The sequence below is a fragment of the Lynx rufus genome, unplaced genomic scaffold, assembly GCF_022079265.1.
Source record: "Lynx rufus isolate CCGP_SWC_20201006 ecotype Redwood Valley unplaced genomic scaffold, mLynRuf1.p SCAF_1, whole genome shotgun sequence".
NCBI classification, from domain to species: Eukaryota; Metazoa; Chordata; class Mammalia; order Carnivora; family Felidae; genus Lynx; species Lynx rufus.
In genome coordinates, this window is record NW_025814823.1 from 239,689,940 (window position 1) to 239,707,747 (window position 17,808).

The 17,808-nt window shown below is 49.2% G+C and overlaps 1 protein-coding gene across 1 annotated transcript in view; it reads right to left on the bottom strand.

The window, feature by feature from the left end:
* Window positions 1–8,474, bottom strand: part of AHRR (aryl hydrocarbon receptor repressor) — an 84,844-nt gene extending 76,370 nt beyond the window's left edge. The window contains exon 1 of the mRNA XM_047094520.1: window positions 8,423–8,474. The gene's annotated coding sequence lies outside the window, so the exon portion shown is untranslated. The remainder of the gene's footprint in view (window positions 1–8,422) is intronic.
* Between the last annotated feature and the right edge of the window lie 9,334 nt (window positions 8,475–17,808).

Genomic DNA, 17,808 nt, shown 5'->3' on the forward strand with positions numbered 1-17,808 from the left:
TGTGAGTAAGACAAGATGTAACCAGGGACAAGGACGGATATCGCATGAAGACATAGCAATCCTACATGTGTATGCATCTATAAAATATGTGGAGCAAAAATGAATAAAACTGAACAGATAATTCGTCAGAGATGTCAACACTCTTGTCTCAGTAATCAATACAATAAGTAAACCGAAAATCGGGAAGGATTTAGAATACCCAAACAGTAACAGACTTGAACTGCAGAACTCTCCACCCAACGACAGCAGAGTGTGTATTCTGTGTACATGGAGCATTCATCAACATAGACCAAATTCCAGGACTTAGAACAATCCTGAACAAATTTAAAAGTATAGAAATCATACAAAGTATGTTCTGTGATAATAATGAGATTAAACTAGAAAGATATATGGAAAATTCCTAGATATTTTGAAAGCAACATGCTTCTAAATAACTATGGGTCAAAGAGAAGGTGTCAAAGAAATTTAAAGTATTTTGAACTTAATTAAAATGAAAACACAACATACCAGATTTTGTGGGACACGGCTGAGCAATACTTTAATGGAAACTGACAGTATTAAGTATTTATATTAGAAAAAAATAAAAGATCTCAAATATTTTGAGCTTCCAATTTAGTAACTAGAAAAAGAGCAAATAAACCCAAATCAAGCAGAAGGACGGAAATAATAAAGAAGAAAAATCAATGAAACTTAAATAAAATAAGAGAAAAATTGATGAAATCAAAAGTTGGTTCCTTGAAAAGATCAACAACATTGATACACCTCTAGCCAGACTGGTCAAGAAATAGAGAAGACACAAATGACCAAAATCAGGATGAAAGAGGGGTCATCACTACAGATCCCACAGGCATTAGAAAGAAAATTAGAGTATATGACAAGGAACTTACTTGTATCCCCCCAATTCCATATGTTGGAGCCTTAATCCTGCATTGGAAGGGGTGCCTTTAAGGAAGTGATTAAGGTTAAATGAGGTCGTAAAAGTGGAGACCTGACCTGTTAGAACTGTTGCCCTTATAAGAAGAGGAAGAGACACCAGGGGGTCTCTCTTCACTATCTGTACAGAGTCATTGCAAACCAAGAAGAGAGCTCTCACTGGAAACCAAATCTGAAGCTTTGGGAAGGTCATGGAGAAGACGTGACTGCCAGCTGAACTGTGAGCTGGACCCAGGTACTAGGAAGGTACTCATCCCCTCCTCTGTCCTTGGATGTGGGTTCCACTCAACTTTCCTGCTCCCAGAGGCCGGTCCAAGGACACAGCCTTGAGTCGGGGATGTTCTGTTGAGAACACATGCAAAGTATACATGGCTGAGCCCAGTTACGACCTCTTTAGAAGCTTTTAAGATACAGCCAGTGAGTATGGGATCTACTCATCTTTCTGCCATCTGAGACAAGCTTTCATATGTAAGTTCTCTTTGCTTATTAAAACTGCCACCTACCGACCTGGGAGTGGCTGCCTCTTTCTTGGTCTCTCCCTGCCCTCCATAAGCAGGGGCTAGTTTCAGAATACACCTAGGAAGTTCCCGAGGAGTTTGCAAAACCACCAAGCAGGCACCTGGATCTTGGACTCCCAGCATTCAGAACTATGAGAAATAAATGTCTGTGGTTTAAGTCACCCAATCTATGTATTTTGTTATGGCAGCCCAAGCAGACTAAGACAAACACTATCTCCACAGATCCAACAATTTAGAGAAAACAGACCAGCTCCTTGAAAAACGCAATCTACCAAAACTCACTCAAGAAAAAAACTGTTCGCTCTGGTCCTACATCTATTCCAACAACAAACAAACAAACAAACAAACAAACAAACAACAATAACAACCAAAAAACACCTAGGCCCAGATGGTTTCACTCGTAAATTCTACCAGTTAAAGAAAAGAGTAATAATACCAATTCTCTGCAAACTTTGGAAGAATATTGAAATTAAAATTGAAAATTGAAAACTCATTTATAAGTTCAACATTACTCTGATACAAAAACCAAAGACATTTCAAGAAAACTACAGACTGATATCTCCCATGAACACAGACACAAAAATCCTCAATCAGATATTAGCAAATGGAATCCAGCAAAACAAACAGGGCAAAACATCACCACAAGTGAGGGTTATCCAAGAATTCAAGGCTGCTTCAACATCCAAAAATTGATCACTGTAATTCACTACATTAATAAACTAAAGAAAAAATACATATGACCATCTTACACATGCAAAAAAGGTATTTAACAAAATCCAAACCCATTCATAACAATGAAAAACTCTCATCAAGCTAGGAATAGAAGAAAACTTAATTACTCTAATAAAGGGCATCTGCAGAAATGCCTACACCAGCGTTACAACCCACAGCGGGAAACTGAGCTTGTCCTCTGAGTTCACAGGCACAGCCCTTCATTTCCCTTCCTACTCTGTGCCACATGTGTGTCCTAGTCAGGGCAATAAGGTGAGAAAAAGCAATGCCAGAACATTGGGAAAGGGAGAGACAGAACTCTATTCCCAGACAACACAACTATACATACAGAAAATTCCAAAAAGTTTACTAAGGTAAATGTCTTGTAATAATTGAGTTCAGCAAGGTCAAAGGGTAAAAGGACAAGATACAAAAGTCAAGTGTGTTTCTGTAGAGTAGCAATGAACAATCAGAACACAGATTTTTAAACAGCAGTACCATTTATAATAGCACCAAAATAAAAATGAAATACTTAGGTATTTCAAGAAGTTCACTCTGTGTATAACTGGACTCTAAAGAGTAGGAGGTTATAGAAGGCGACAGAAAGAAATTTAATAAATAGTAACAATTTGTCCAAACATAATATAAACTTACAGATTTAAGAAGGTCAATAAGTTCCAAGCACAAAAACATTTAAAAAAATTACAGCAAGGCCAGTCATAATCAAATTGCTCATAACCAGTGATATATAGAACAATGTTAAAAGCCACCAGAGAAAATGGCCATCGGGTACAGAGAAACAAAGGTAAGAATGAAAGTGGGTGCTTCATCAGAAAAGTGTAGAGACTACGTCTTTAAAGCACGGAGAGAAAAACCCTGAAACTTAGAATTCCACACCGTTTGAACATAGCTTTCAAAACTGAAGGCTAGAGACTTTTTCAGACATACAAAAGCTGAAAGAATTCACTGCCAGCTGACCCACACTATAAGAAATGTGAAAGGGTGTCTTCAGGCCAAAGGAAAATGATACCAGATGGTAACATGGGTCTACAAAATGGGACAGGAGGCACAGAAAACAGGAACTGCTGGGTACAAAACCAAGGTTTGTTCTTACTATTTAAATGTCTTCAAAAGATAACTGTTTAAACAGCAATGATAACAAGGTATCATGGGGTTTATAACATATGTAGCTGTCAGGGCAACTGTAGCAACTATAGCGCCTGGGCCAGGAGGGGAAGATTGAAGGACCCTGGGGCAGGCTCCTATGCTGTTGTTCCCTAGGAGGTACACTCGTCCTCAAAAGTTGTGCAGGTATCCATTTATTGCCTCCAGGCTCCAAATCCACCCCTCCTTGCTCGTTCTGCATGCATGGCAGACCCTTCAAGCATTTCTTCTTTATATAGCACAGTATGGCCCCTGCCAGCAGAGGCCCCGGAGGGACTTTGCAGGAATAAGGGGCTTCTGGTCCCAGGGTTTTAGATTTTCCTTTGCTCCGGTTCACCACCACCAGAGGTGGAGAAACTCAGTGACCTTCTCCACCATCCACGGGGCTGAACTATACCCTCTCCAGGCCCGAGGGACCATGTCCAAGGGCATGCTTTCAGCATGCTCTCTCTGCCAGCCCTGGAGTACCCTCAGAGTCGTCTTGTCACCCTTACAGCCACTCCACCGTTGTAGACATTTCTTCCTCAAAGTCTCTCAGTTCAAACAAGAAGTTAAGTTAAAAATACAAAAAGCTGATTTTTAAAAGTTACATACTAAAAACATGACTTGTCAGGGATTTGTTCCTATGTAATCAGGGAGTCCAAGTGAGACTGGATGATTCGACGTTGATAGCTGCCCATCTGTGCTGGTTGATGAATAAGTTGGGCTCATCATAAAATTCCCTCCCTTTTCGTCAAAGATTTGAAATTCTCCATAAGAAAAGGTTTTTAAAAAGCATTAAAAAGAAGCAAAATGTGGCATAGGAGCAGACAATCTGCGGTGCCAAGGCCGTTCAACGGGGAGAGAAGAGTGTCTTCAGCAAAGGGGTAAACCGAGTGCCCACATGCAAGAGGATGAAGTTGCTTCCTGCCTGACACCATATGAAAAACCAGCAAAATTAAAGACCTAAGTGTAAGAGCACAAATTATAAAATCCTCAAGGATAACATGGGGCTCTAGCTTCATGACTTTAAATTTGGCAACAGATTCTTAGATATGTCACCAAAGGCACAGATAAAAAAGTTAAAAAAAATACATGGGACTCCATCAAAATTAAAAACCTGTGCTTCAGAGGACACAGTGAAAAGACAACCCACAGAATGGGAGAAAGCGTTTGCAAATTATGCATCTGATAAGTCTACTATTCAGGACATATAAAGAATTCTTACAACTCAACAACAACAAAAAGACAAACAGTACAATTAAAATTGGGCAAAGGACTTGAACAGACATCCAAAGAAAATATACAAATGGCAACAAACACATGAAAAGATGCTCCACATCATTAGTCACTAGGGAAATGTCATCAAAGCCACAAGGAGACAGCATTTCACTCCCCACTAGGATGGCTACCAACAAAACAAAGGGAAAATGGCAAGTGTTGGTGAGGACGCGGAGCGACTGGGACACTGTGGCTGCTTCTGCCAATGGAAAATGGTACAGCTGCTGTGGGAACTAGCGCGCAGTTCCCCGAAGGGTCAGAGTTACCACACACCCCAGCAAGCTCCACTCCTAGGTATAAGTTCAAGAGAATTGAAAACACACATTTAAACAAAATCTGGCACACAAACGCTCATAGCTTCATTATTCACAAATAGCCAAAAAGTGTAAACCACCCAAAGCCCACCAACTGATGAACAGATAAACGAAGTGTGGTCTACGCACCCAGCCACATAAAGGAATGGGGTTCTGATGCGCACCGCCACACAAATGAGCCACGAAGATACACGAGAGAAGACAGACACAAAGGGTCACGTATTGGTTCCACATGTAAGGAATGTCCACAACAGGCAAACCCATAGACAGAAAGTAGGGCAGTGGTTGCCAGGGCTGGGAGGAAGGAATGGGGAATGACTGTTTAATGGGTGCAGAGTTTAACTTGGGGTGAAGAAAATGTTTTGGAAGCAGACAGAGGTGGTAGGTGCCCAACTTTGGCGATATGCTAAATAAATGCACTGAACAATACATTTTTAAATGGTTACTTTTAGGTTATGCGAGTTTTAACTCAACGAAAAGCACAACACAAATCTATATGCAAATACAGGTGGAGTTTTCAGAGTGGAGAAGTGGATAGAGCACACTGAAAATGTCTGAGGGTGTTCTGCACAGAGGGAGCGGACAATGGGTGGGGGCTGCAGGGCCCTGGGGGACGGATGTACTTTTCTGGGCTGCCAGGGATGAAGTGGGCAGGCACAGGAGCGCTCTGGAGCGTGTGCAGGGATGTGGCCTGGCGGCTGCAGGCTTCAACACAAACGGATGGACGGATGCTTTGGCCTTCTCAGCCTCACCCTGTGCCACGGCCACCATGCGTGCACTTCTCTGGGAAGCCAGGTCGGGCCTTCAGTGGCTGGAGGCCAGAGGGCAAGGTCATCATCCCAGGCCTGGCCCCAGCTTAGGGGGACAAAAGGCCAGGGATGTTTCCTTGCACCCGGAGAGGGGCCAAGCACTCGACAGCCCACACAGCCACCCGTGAAGCCAAAGGTGAAGGAGAACCGGGGCGCCTGGGTGGCTCAGTCGGTTGAGTGTCCGACTTCAGCTCAGATCATGATCTCACACTCCGTGAGTTTGAGCCCCGCGTCAGGCTCTGTGCTGACGGCTCAGAGCCTGGAGCCTGCTTCCGATTCTGTGTCTCCCTCTCTCTCTGCCCCTCCCCTGCTCATGCTCTGTCTCCCTCTGTCTCAAAAAAATAAAAACATTAAAAAAAATTTTTTTTAAAAAGGTGAAGGAGACCCCATCCCCAGCATCACCATTCCGCAAATGAGCCCCAAGCCAGGAGCAGGGATGGTGTGGGGGGTGGAGGAGATGACAGAGAAGATGACGAGGGGTCCAGGGACACTCCTATGGGGGGTGGCACTGACCCCCTAGTTATCCTTCACCCACAGCCCTCTTCCCCAAAGCAGAAGCTGGGACAGGATCCAGGCCCCGTCTTGCACACTGCCTGCCCGCCCCACAAAGCCACATTCTCCCTCCATGTCTCCACCTCAGCATTCAGAATGACCCCCAAAACACAGGTTATGGCAAAAAGCAACAACCAAGGGCAGATAAAAGTCTCCAGGCACCACCCCCATTGGGGTCTGTGTGGAAGAAATTAAAGGAGTCGGCCCATTGACACCACCCCCCACAGAACTCGCTGGAAAAACCACAGTTTGGGGTTCCATCTGTGCTGAGGTTTCTGCCCTAGGAACCCAACATATAGGAAGTGGCTGTAGGTTGCTCCATTTTACTAAATACGTGCCCTCTCCTCAAAAAGATGAAGCCTGCTTGGGATAGGACCAAACTCCTTGAAGAAATGCCCCTCTGAGGCAAGACACAGGTCTCTCTGCCTCAGATGCAGGTGACAGACGCCTTGTCAGTCAGCAGGGGAGGGGGAAGGCAGGAGACCCTCCACACTGGGCTCCTTGTGGCCTGCGGTTGGCCTGGACCAGGGTCTTTTCTGCAACCATGGTCATTGCTGGGGTGGGAGGTGGCCAGAAGCCTGGGCACCACAGGGGAACCCGCGGGTGGGAGCTGGGCCCAACACGGTGGTTTGTGGACCTTCCATCGCTGCTAAGCTCTGAGCTGACTGTGGGTTTCTTTGGAGAAACCTGAGCTTTTATGAGAATTCTTCTCTTATGGTAAAAGCAATGGCTGTCCCAAAATTAAAACCCCTCCCCATGCAGTGGTGCCCCATCACCCCTGTCTGGGTGTGTGTCCCCAGCCATCTTTCCACAGGCACGCAGTGCTGCTGAACTGCACCAGGAGGTCTGAGTCCAAACTCCAGCAGTTACCAGCAAAGTCCTCATCATAAAGGAGGTGAGTGCCAGCCGCAGGCCGCTGCAGGGCCGCTGCTGATGACACAGCCTCCCATGCCGGGCTGCTCTGCCTGCTAGCCCCCCACCAGGAGTGGAGACAGCCTGCACATCAGCACAGGGTCTCCTCTTAATGGTGGGTGCTAAGAGCGCCACCATGACAGGGCTCCCATCCGGGAGCCTGCAGAAGCCAGACATGATCCCTAATGGCGGATGTTGGGTGGAGGCTGTCCAGGCTTAGGGGCCGGCCTCTACCAGAGGCTGTCTGAAGACTGCCCTCAGTGAGTCAGGCTGCTGACCAGGCCAAGAAAAGGCCGGGTACACAACGGTCAAGGATCCAGAGCTTGGGGACAGATGTCCCAGGCACACACTTAAGCACCCCCTTTTGCGTCAAGCCCCTCAAGGACTAGCTACGGCTGGTCAAGCAGAGGCCACGCGTAAGTAGGGGCTTCCCCCCACCCCCCATGAGATACCTGGGACAGCCAAAGCTGAAGGCCCACTGGGCAATTCCAAAGGGGGAAGATGCCTCCAGCCCCAGCCCCTGGACACAGAGGAGGGAGGACCCAAGAACAGAGCTGCCCAAGGCCTCTGACCTCCGACCCTGACCCGTCACCTGCCCCTGAGGGTGGCCCCTTACCCAACTGGAGTCACAGTGGGAACAACAGGGTCGGGAGGTCCCTGATGGTCTGTGCTGGGCCCACAGTCTGGGATTTTTGACCACTCGAATTAAGACTTTTGGGGAAAAAACCTTTCTTGGTGCCGCTAACCGAAACCGAGCGAATTCCTGGAACACGGGCCCTTCCGCTCTTCCCAAGTGTGAGCACCAACGCTGGTGCTCCCGCCCGGAAGGAGGGCGTCAAGCTGAGCCGCCCCAGCTCCAAGGACCCCCACCTCCGGCCTCCTCCACTCGCCGCCCTGGGGAGGGCTGGGGGGGGGGGGGCAGGGCGAAGCCCCCTGCCAGCATCTGCCCAAAAGAGCTACTGAAAGAAACTGGACCGAGAGCAAAGGGCAATTAGCCCCCCACCCGGCCCCAAGGCGGTGGGTCACAGGCAGGAGCTTCGATCCACAGCTTGCGGGGGCGGGGGGACCGAGGGGCCACGAGCAGGGGCCACGAGCAGGGGCAGAGGGTCGGCTTCCCTCAAACGTCCCGTTTCCATTTTCAGTTAAGAAGTGGCCGGTCGGACCCCACGGCCCACGGCGGCGAGGATGGGGCGGCAGGAGGGCAGAGCGGGGCCAGCGGGGCCAGCGGGGCGCGCCCCTGCGCACTTACCCGGGCCGGGAGCTCTGGTGGCGCGGCTGCCGGCGCTCGCATCTCGGGGACCCGCAGCGGCCGCGGCTGCGGAAGGACGGCCCCACCCCGGCACGCGAGCCGCCCCGCCCCGCCCCGCGGCCCAGCGGACCCGGGAGGCGGCAGGGGGCGCGCGCGCGCATCGCGTCCCCGAGGTCTGTCCAGGACTCCGGCCGCTCAGGGGTGCCCTGTGCTCTTCGAGGCCCCTGTGCTCCCCGCGGGAGCCGCAGACTCTACTCTCCGCCCCCAGTCACGCGTCCCCACCCACCTGCTCCCTCGGAGGCAGAGCCGGCACCTGCGCTGCAGAGAAGGGGGGCCCAGGCTCCCCTCCCCTGCCCCCCCCCCTCCTGCGGCCTCGGTCCTGCGGTAATGGCGAAGAATCAAAAGGACTAAAAAGTTTTATGAACTGTAGGGGCGCCTGGGCGGCTCGGTGGGGCAAGTGTGGGATTCCGGATTTCAGCTCAGGTCACCATCCCAAAGCTGGGGCGTTTGAGCCGGTCATGGACTCCACGCTGATTGGATTCTCTCCCTCTCTCTCTCGCTCTTAAAATCAATAAACATTTGTTTTTAAGTTTTACAAACTATAAAATATTAACATAATACGTTCGCCCTGAACTTTCCAGGAACGAACGGCCAGGTCGTTTGCGGATGTCCCAGTCCAGAACCCACCAGGCTGGGGCCCTGCTCAGCTCACCCGCACTCTGCAGGCGCGTATCTCCCCCTCCCCCTCCTCCCTGGGCCACGGCGGGCGGCTCCTTCTCTTCCACCCTGAAGGTCTGTGGCCCCCTCCCCTGCTCCACCAGGCGTCCTGACTTTGCACCACCCCCACACCCCCCAGGAGCCCGGCCTCACATCCTGTGGTCTCTGCCCAGCGTCTGAGGGGACACCAGAGACCCCAGCGCGCTCCGACGCCACTGTCCTCACCTGGCCCGCCGTGGGATCGCCCCACCCCCACCCCAAGTCTAGTCCCTGGGTGGTCTCCAGGACCCACCCCTCACCCCAGCCCCACCGGGCTTCGCCACATCTAGTCCAGTAGAGGCTCCCCGTCCAGCCCCACAGCTGCAGCCAAAGGTATTTCTCTAGGCCCCACCAGGCTCTGAGCAAAATCCCAACTCCCCACACGCTCCCAAAGTCCTTCCCTTCGTAGACTCACTGCTGTGCTCTGAATGTGAGCCTCAGAACCCGTGCCTTCGCTGTCCCCTCGCAGAAATGCTCTTCTCCAGATACCCGCAGGGGAGCAACCTGGTCCTGTGCCCTCAGAAGACCCACTCCATACCAAGGCCACCACTGTCCGTCTGCTCTCCCTGCTCCTTTCCTGGTGCACACCTGAAATCACCGCGGGTGACAGGTAAACTTGCAGCTCTATTGCGATATATCGTATTTCTAAGTAGCTAAACGCAGTAGTTGCACTTCGATCCAACATTTGTAACGTGCATTGTGCACAGAGAAAAACTGAGGTTACAGGTGAACTGTAATTTTCTTTTAATTTCTACAATTCCTGAACATTTTTGCAGGAAGCATGTAGTACTTTTTTTTTTTTTTTTGGTTGTTGTTCAATAAGCACACATGTGTATGATTTCCGGGGAGGGGGAGGGCACATCTTGGCAGAAGTCAGGTGGGTCCAGGACAATTGCGGGACCCTCTCCCAGTTTGGACCTTTGTAGTAAGAGCTGGCACTCCGCCACCTGGGAAGACAGCAGCTCCACACCCCCGGGGATCCCTTTTAGCCTCGCTGTTCCCACACCATGAGGAACACCTCACTGCCACTTCCCAGGACGGGACCAGCACTGGTGATGCTGCACAGCCCCCGGTGCAGAGGAAAACCAGTGTCCAGCTCCCCCTCCTCCCCGGAGACTGCCCTTGGTGGGCATAAGCCACCCACTCCCAAGCAGTCCACACTTGTGAAGAGCCCACAGCAAAGACCATCCAGGCTCTGCCAATCACCTTGCCTGCATCATCGGCCTCCCCCCATCGGCCTTCACAGGTGCTATTCCCTCTGCTGCGAGGCTCTTCCCAGCTCGTCCTGGCCTGGCCTCACTTCCCTCAGTGCCAAGTTACCTCTAGAGGCAGAAGCCACCCCTGTGTCCCTCACCACCTGGCATTGGGATTTGGGGGAAGGTGCAGGAACTCTCAACCACCTTGTACCTGGCTGCAGCCCCAGAGCTGAGAACCACCCACTATGGGGACAGAAAAGAGGACGGGGGAGGGGAGAAGAGGGCCAATTTACCACAGTTTATTTCCTGACATATTTACTGTAATTTATTTCCTTTCTTGTACAGCCTCTCCCCACTCCCAACCCCCCCAGCCCTAACTGAACATGACTCATTTGCTTGGTTTTCTTTGAAGCAACTGTCCTCCACATCCTTCAGCAGCTCTGAAAATGCGCCTTCCGCAGAGTCCGCGAGTCGGATCACACTCCACGTGGGCAGCTCTGCCATCACCCCTCATCCTGGCTCCCTCGACTTGTCCTCATGCCAGTTATTTCCCAAATTCCAGCCCTTCCTCTTGGTCTGTTCACTCAGCTTCCTGGAACGTGTCTTCTAGGAGTGTCCTAGTTAAAGGAACGCGGGAGGAAAAGGTCTTGAAAACTTTGTCTTTACAGCAAGTAGCAGAATTCAAAGTGGACACAACCTTCCCTTGTGCTGTCCCTGCCGCGTGGCCAGTCCCTTCAAGTCTCAGGGTCACCTGTCCTCCTCTGAGACAGTAAGGGTCTCCTTGTCCCTGGGCTCTGATGCTCTTAAGCATGGCCTTGTTCATCTGGAGTGTCCTTCCAAAGTAGCCCTACCTCCTTTAGTTCTGGAAAATGGCCCCATTTTTGTTTTGAAATTTTCTTCCCTAGTTTTTTTTTTTTTTTTCCTGTTCTTCAGCCTTTTCCCTTCCAGATAGTCTATTTTTAACCTCTAAGATTTCTCATTTTGTTTTCTTTCTTATAGAATTTCAGTAAAACCTTGGATTGCAAGTAACTTATTCTGTAAGTGTTCTGCAAGAAGAACAAACATCTAGTAAGTTTTAACTTGATAAACGAACAAGTCTTCAGATACGAGTAGTACGTGACACCGAACGTCACATCACGTCACAGCCGAGCCAACTGTTCCCTCTCTTTCTCAACGGGATTGTGGATGCCTGTCTCCCAAGTGCAGTCTCAGGCCACAGTGTTCGGCAGAAATCAGTGATTTTTCAGAACATTGGAAGGTGCCCACAACCGGCACTGGTGTATTTTTGTCACTCCAAAGCACCCGTGGACAGTCCTTTGCTTTTCCAGACAAGAGTGAGCCTGGGAATGCTTTGCTTCATTCTAGGTCAGGCCGCCTGCAGACATGGACCCTCTCCTCTGCTGCCTCACTGCCAGTTCCATTACATGCAGTCCATGACAGGAGGTTATTAATGCTGTAGTCGACATCTGTGTGAACATACACAATGGCCCCGAGCAGGGAAAGGCTGAAAAGAAAGGTGGTGGGAGATGATTACAGTGGAAGAAGGAAATCGAGACATACGAACGAGGTATGTGATTGGCTGAAGCTGCAAGATTTTATAAGAAGTCTACATTGACCATTTGCACGATACTAAAGAAGAAAGAACAAATAAGGGAGCCAAATGCAGCAAAAGGAGTTACGAGAACATTGAAGCCACGGCCACGTGTTCTGGAAGATGTAGAAAAGTTGCTTCTGGTTTGGGTAAATGAGAAGCGACCAGCAGGTGACACTGAACGAGAACTTTATCTGCGAGAAGGCAAAGGCCTTGTACACCGACCTCGTAAGTAAACTGCCAGGTACGTCAACAGAAAACGAAGGCGGCTTCAAAGCAAGCAGGGGATGGTTTGATAACTTTAAGAGAAGTGGCATCCATAGTGTTGTGGGGCACAGAGAGGCTACGAGTTCAGATGCTAAGGCAGCGGAGGTGTTTGCTACCGAGTTCCAGAAGCTCATGGCTTCTGAGTGTTACCTGCCGGAGCAAGTTTTTAACTGTGATGCGACGGGGCTGTTTTGGAAAGAGATACCAAAGAGGATGTACATTACAGAAGAAGACAATGCAGTGCCCGGTCACAGGCCCGTGAAAGACCGTCTCACCCTCTTGTTTTGTGCTAGTGCAAGTGGGGATTTCAAAGTCAAGCCCCGCTCGTGTATCATTCCGAGAATCTACGAGCCTTCAGGAAATGCAAGGTGCAGAAGAGCCAGTTAAATGTCATGTGTGGGTCCAACAGCAAGGCTTGGGACACACGTATCTTGCTCATTGAGTGGATCAACGAGGTCTTTGGTCCGGCAGTGAAGAAATACCTTTTAGAAAAGAATCTACCTGGGAATGCAAGCTGGTACAGCCACTCTGGAAAACAGTAAGTATGGAGGTCCCTCAAAAAGCTAAAAATAGAACTACCCTATGACCCAGCAATGGCACTACTAGGCATTTATCCACGGGATACAGGTGTGCTGTTTTGAAGGGACACATGCACCCCCATGTTTATAGCAGCACTATCGACAATAGCCAAAGTATGGAAAGAGCCCAAATGTCCATCGATGGATGAACAGATAAAGAAGATGTGGCATATATACACAGTGGAGTACTGCTTGGCAATCAAAAAGAATGAAATCTTGGGGCGCCTGGGTGGCTCAGTCGGTTGAGCGTCCGACTTTGGCTCAGGTCATGACCTTGCAGTTCGTGAATTCGAGCCCCGCATTGGGCTCTGTGCTGACAGCTCAGAGCCTGGAGCCTGCTTCGGGTTCTGTGCCTCCCTCTCTCACTACCCCTCCCCCACTCTCTCTTGCTCTCTTTCAAAGATAAATAAACACTAAAAAATTAAAAAAAAAGAATGAAATCTTGCCATTTGCAACCACGTGGATGGAACTGGAGGGTATTAGGCTAAGTGAAATTAATCAGAGAAAGACAAAAATCATATGACTTCCCTCATATGAGGACTTTAAGAGAAAAAACAGATGAACATAAGAGAAGGGAAACAAAAATAATATAAAAACAGGGAGGGGGACAAAACATAAGAGACTCTAAATATGGAGAACAAACAGGGTTACTGGAGGGGTCGTGGGGGGGATGGTATAAATGGGTAAGGGGCACTAAGGAATCTACTCCTGAAGTCATTGTTGCACTATATGCTAACTAATTTGGATGTAAATTTTAAAAAATAAAAAATAAAATTAAAAAAAAAAGAAAAGAATCTACCACCCAAAGCCTTGCTGGTTATGGGTAATGCCGCAGCTTAGCCTCCAGGCTTTGAGGACGACTTACTGGAGGAATTCGAGTTCATTAAGGGCAGGTTCCTTCCTCCCAACACCACTCCAGTCCTCCAGCCCATGGATCAGCAAGTCATTTCGAACTTTAACAGGCTTTACACCAAAGCACTATTCAGCGACGCTTCATGTGACCGAAGGAACAAACCTCACCGTCCGAGAGTTTTGGAAAAATCATTTCCACACTGTGAACTGCCTCAAGATCATCGATAAAGCCTGGATGGGGGCACTGAGAGAACCCTCAGTTCTGCTTGGAGAAACCCGTGGCCTGGGTGCGTTCTTGGACCTGACTTAGAGGGCCTTGCTCATGAACAGCAGCCGCCAGTTGTCGATGAAACTGTGTCCTTGGGGAAGACCAGGGGACTGGAGGTGAATGAGGACGACATTCAGGAACGGGCAGAGGAGCATGGCCAGGAGCCGACCACCAACGAACTGATGGATCTGCATCGCGAGCAAGAGCTAGAGGTTATGGGGGAGATCTTGTCTGCAGGGGAGGAGGAGAAAAAGGCCGAGGAATCCCTCGCTTCAAATGAGATCAAGGAGATGTGTAAAATGCGGGAAACGGTGCAAAATTTTGTAGAAAAGCACCACGTGAACAAGGCTGTAGCAGTGCGAGCAATGAATCTGTTTAACAATGCAATGTCACATTTCCGCGAAATCCTCAAAAGGAGGCAGAAGCAAGTGTCATTGGATAGGTTCCTTGTTAAAGGTGCACAAAAAGAAAAGGATTCCACTGAGCCAACAGATAGGGATTCCATTAGTGAGAGTGGAAGTAGTCCTCCCAATAACCCTCCTCTCTCGTTTCCCTCACACCAGCCACGAAGATTTTCAAAGGTAAGTGTTAGTTTACTTTTCTATTTTGTATTTTCTTTATTATTTTGTATATTACAGTATTGTGATCATTTTTATATGAATGCTTTGGGGTTGTGGAACGAATCATCTGAGTTTCCATTATTTCTCACGAGGAAATTTGCTTTGATATACAAGTGTTTTGGATTACAAGCATGTTTCCAGAACGAATTATGTTTGCAAACCAAGCTTATAGTTCTTTTTTAAATGGATGCAGTATCTTTGGTCATCTCTCAGATACTGGCTGTAAATTGGGTTCTAAGATGTTTCTTCTGGTTCCTGAGTTGCTTCTTTTACAAATGTCAAGTGAACTTTCTTTGCTTCCTACAAGAGTGAGGCTCTGCCCTAATTAGACATGTTCTCAAGTGGTGAGTTTCTCTGCCTTCCTGCCCTGGGACAGAGGGGCTTGCCCTGCAGGAAGCCTTCCCTTGTCCCCCTGCCTACGCCCCACTCCCCTTCACTGGCACTGCCCTCCTGTACCATCCTGCACTCTGTAGGAACGAGGAGCTTCTCCCTGGAACTTGGGGCCAGGAGTCTCCCGCACCATCAGACACTGAAGCTTTGTTTCCCTCTCTGGTTCTTTGTATTGTTTGAAGGCAATTTCAAGAGGAACTTTGCTATCTTAAAACCCTCTGAATTGTGAGCAGAAATGATCCTTTTTTAAACAAGGTGAAGCCCAGTCTGGCTGGCCTGTAGTGTCATCTGGTGGGAAGGATGGACAGGGTCAGATGTGCCCTCCGCACTCCCCATGTCCATGCATGAAAGAGCATGGTCTAGGGTGCCCTCTGTCCAAACTGAAGCCTAACCACCACTTATCATGTGACCTTGGCCAAATTATGGGCCTCCTCTGTCTCCAATTTTTATCAATGAAGAGATAAGTATAGACAAATGGAAGAATAGAGTACAGAGAAATTAACCCTCATATACATGGTCAATGAGGTTTGACAAGGGTGCAAAGACCATTAAATGGGGAAGGACAGTCTTGCCAGCAAATGGTGGTAAGGAAAATGGATAGGCACATGCAAAAAAAAAAAAAGTTAGACCCTTACCTAACTCCATACATCTATTTCAAAATCAATCTAAGATTTGAAATAAGCGAGAAAACATTTAGAAGAAAACAGGAGAAAAGCCTCATGACACTGACATTTCTCCAAATGAACAGCCAATAGCACATGAAAAGATGCTCCACATCACTGATCGTTAGGGAAATGCAAGTGGAAACCAAGAGGGGATGTCACCTCACACCCATTAGGGGGACTATTCGCAAAAATTAACAACTCTTGGCGAGGACATGGAGAAATGAGAACCTTGTGCACTACTGGGAAGAATGTGAAACGGGTAGCTGCTATAAAAAATGGTATGGAAGTTCCTCAGACAAGTCCACACAGAATTACCATGTAATCTACCATTCTGGATACATAACCAGACGTCTGATGAAGAACTGAAAGCAGTGACCTTAAGAGAGAGTTGTGTACCAATGTTCATAATTCAACCACCAAAACGTGGAAACAAACCTGTCCATCAACACATGAATGGGTGCGCAAAATGTGGGGTTTCCATTCCATTTCCATAATAACACTAGAATATTATTCTGTCTAGAAAGGGAATTCTGACACCTATGATGTGGATGACCCTTGGAGTTATGATGCTCAGTTAAACAAGCCAAGCACAAAAAGACAAATACTGCCACTGAGATGAGGTCCCAAGAGGAGTCAAATCCATAGATGTGGAGTAACATGGTGGGTGCCAGGGCTGGGAGTTAGGGTTTAATGGGGACAAAGTGTCAGTTTGGAAAGAGAAGTTCTGGAGACGGATGGGAGTGAGGGCTGCACAGCACTGTGAATGTCCTTAATGCCACTGAACTGTACTCTTAAAACTGTAAAAATGTAAGTTTTGTTGCTATATATATTTTAACACATATACACACAAGAGGGAAGAATCCCCAGCTTTACCCATTTACCCACCAGGTACGTATGGTCCAGCTTTAGAGGCAGACACGGGCCAGACACCTGGAGCCTCTACTCTAGTGGGCGTCAGACACTGGCCAATCACATACACGCACTTACACACACCTACTCACATGTGCAACCGTGAGTAATGCTATGGAGAAGCTGTGAACCCCAGGTTACTCCTGGGCCCACCTCTGTCGGGTGATGTGAGGGTGAGGGATGAGGGGGGCCCACGCTGCCCAGCAGGACAGCCCCCCTGCCTGGGGGACCTGAGGGGTTCAGGTGACAGGAGGATCCACGGGGACTGCTCAGCGACACAGGAGGGAGGGCACATCTGCTCGCCTGCAGCCCCTCCCCTCCCCAGGAGGGGCCTCAATCCTCACCCACCCTGCGGAGGCCCTCCTCTGTCCCCAGACCCCCACCTGCTTTCCTCCTCGACCAGGCTCCTCTGGACTGACACAAGTGGCTCTCCCAGTTGGCTAGGTTAACTTTAGTGTGACCATAGCTGTGGCCACAAGTCAGGCCTTTCTGACCATTCCTGGATTATTTTCTTCACAAAGAGCCCAAGGCTAAAGCTGGCTGAGAATCCGGTGTCTCCAGCAGGTTCTTCGTCTTCCTGTAAATCAAGTCAAGAGCTGGGTCATCAACACACCATTCAAATGGCAAGAGAGGGAGTATGTGAGAGTAGGTGATCAAGGGCCCAGGGAAGGGGGAACAGGGGAGTGCAGGCTGGGGACAGGGAATAAGGCATGGGAGGTGAGGGAGGAGGGCACATGGGGACAGAGGACAAGTGATCAGGTATTGCGGGTGGCTGTGGCAGCTGACCTGGCCTCACGGAGGCCGTCTTCCCTAGGGGAGCTCTGCCTGCCCATCCCAAACACCCATGTCTAAGTGGACCCAGGGCACAGCTTAAGCAAAGTAGTAAGTGAAAAGCTGCCTAAGTCTTTGTTCACAACTTTCCAGGACAGGTGTTGCTGCCCTCAGACCTTAAGCCCCACTCACTCCAGTTTCTCTGCTGCTTCTGTTAATTCTGTGCTGGCGTGTCCTTGGGCACGCGATGGGTCATGCTGTGGACGAGGCATCCAGGGCAGGCGTCCCTGCCTGGCGTGACTGCACTGCCCCCGTGTGGCCGAATGACGGCTCTCGGAGCTGGGTTTGGCTCCCGGCGCAGGGAACCATGTGGGTGCAGCGCATCGAAGGGAGTTTCCGCACACCCTGATGGGGCGGCCTGGGCAGGGCTGGGGCCCTCAGGACCATCTGCTCCCTTCAAGTAGCCTGGACTCCCCAGCGGACCCTCCGGCCCCTTAAGCCCCACTGCCTCTAGGCCTTCTGG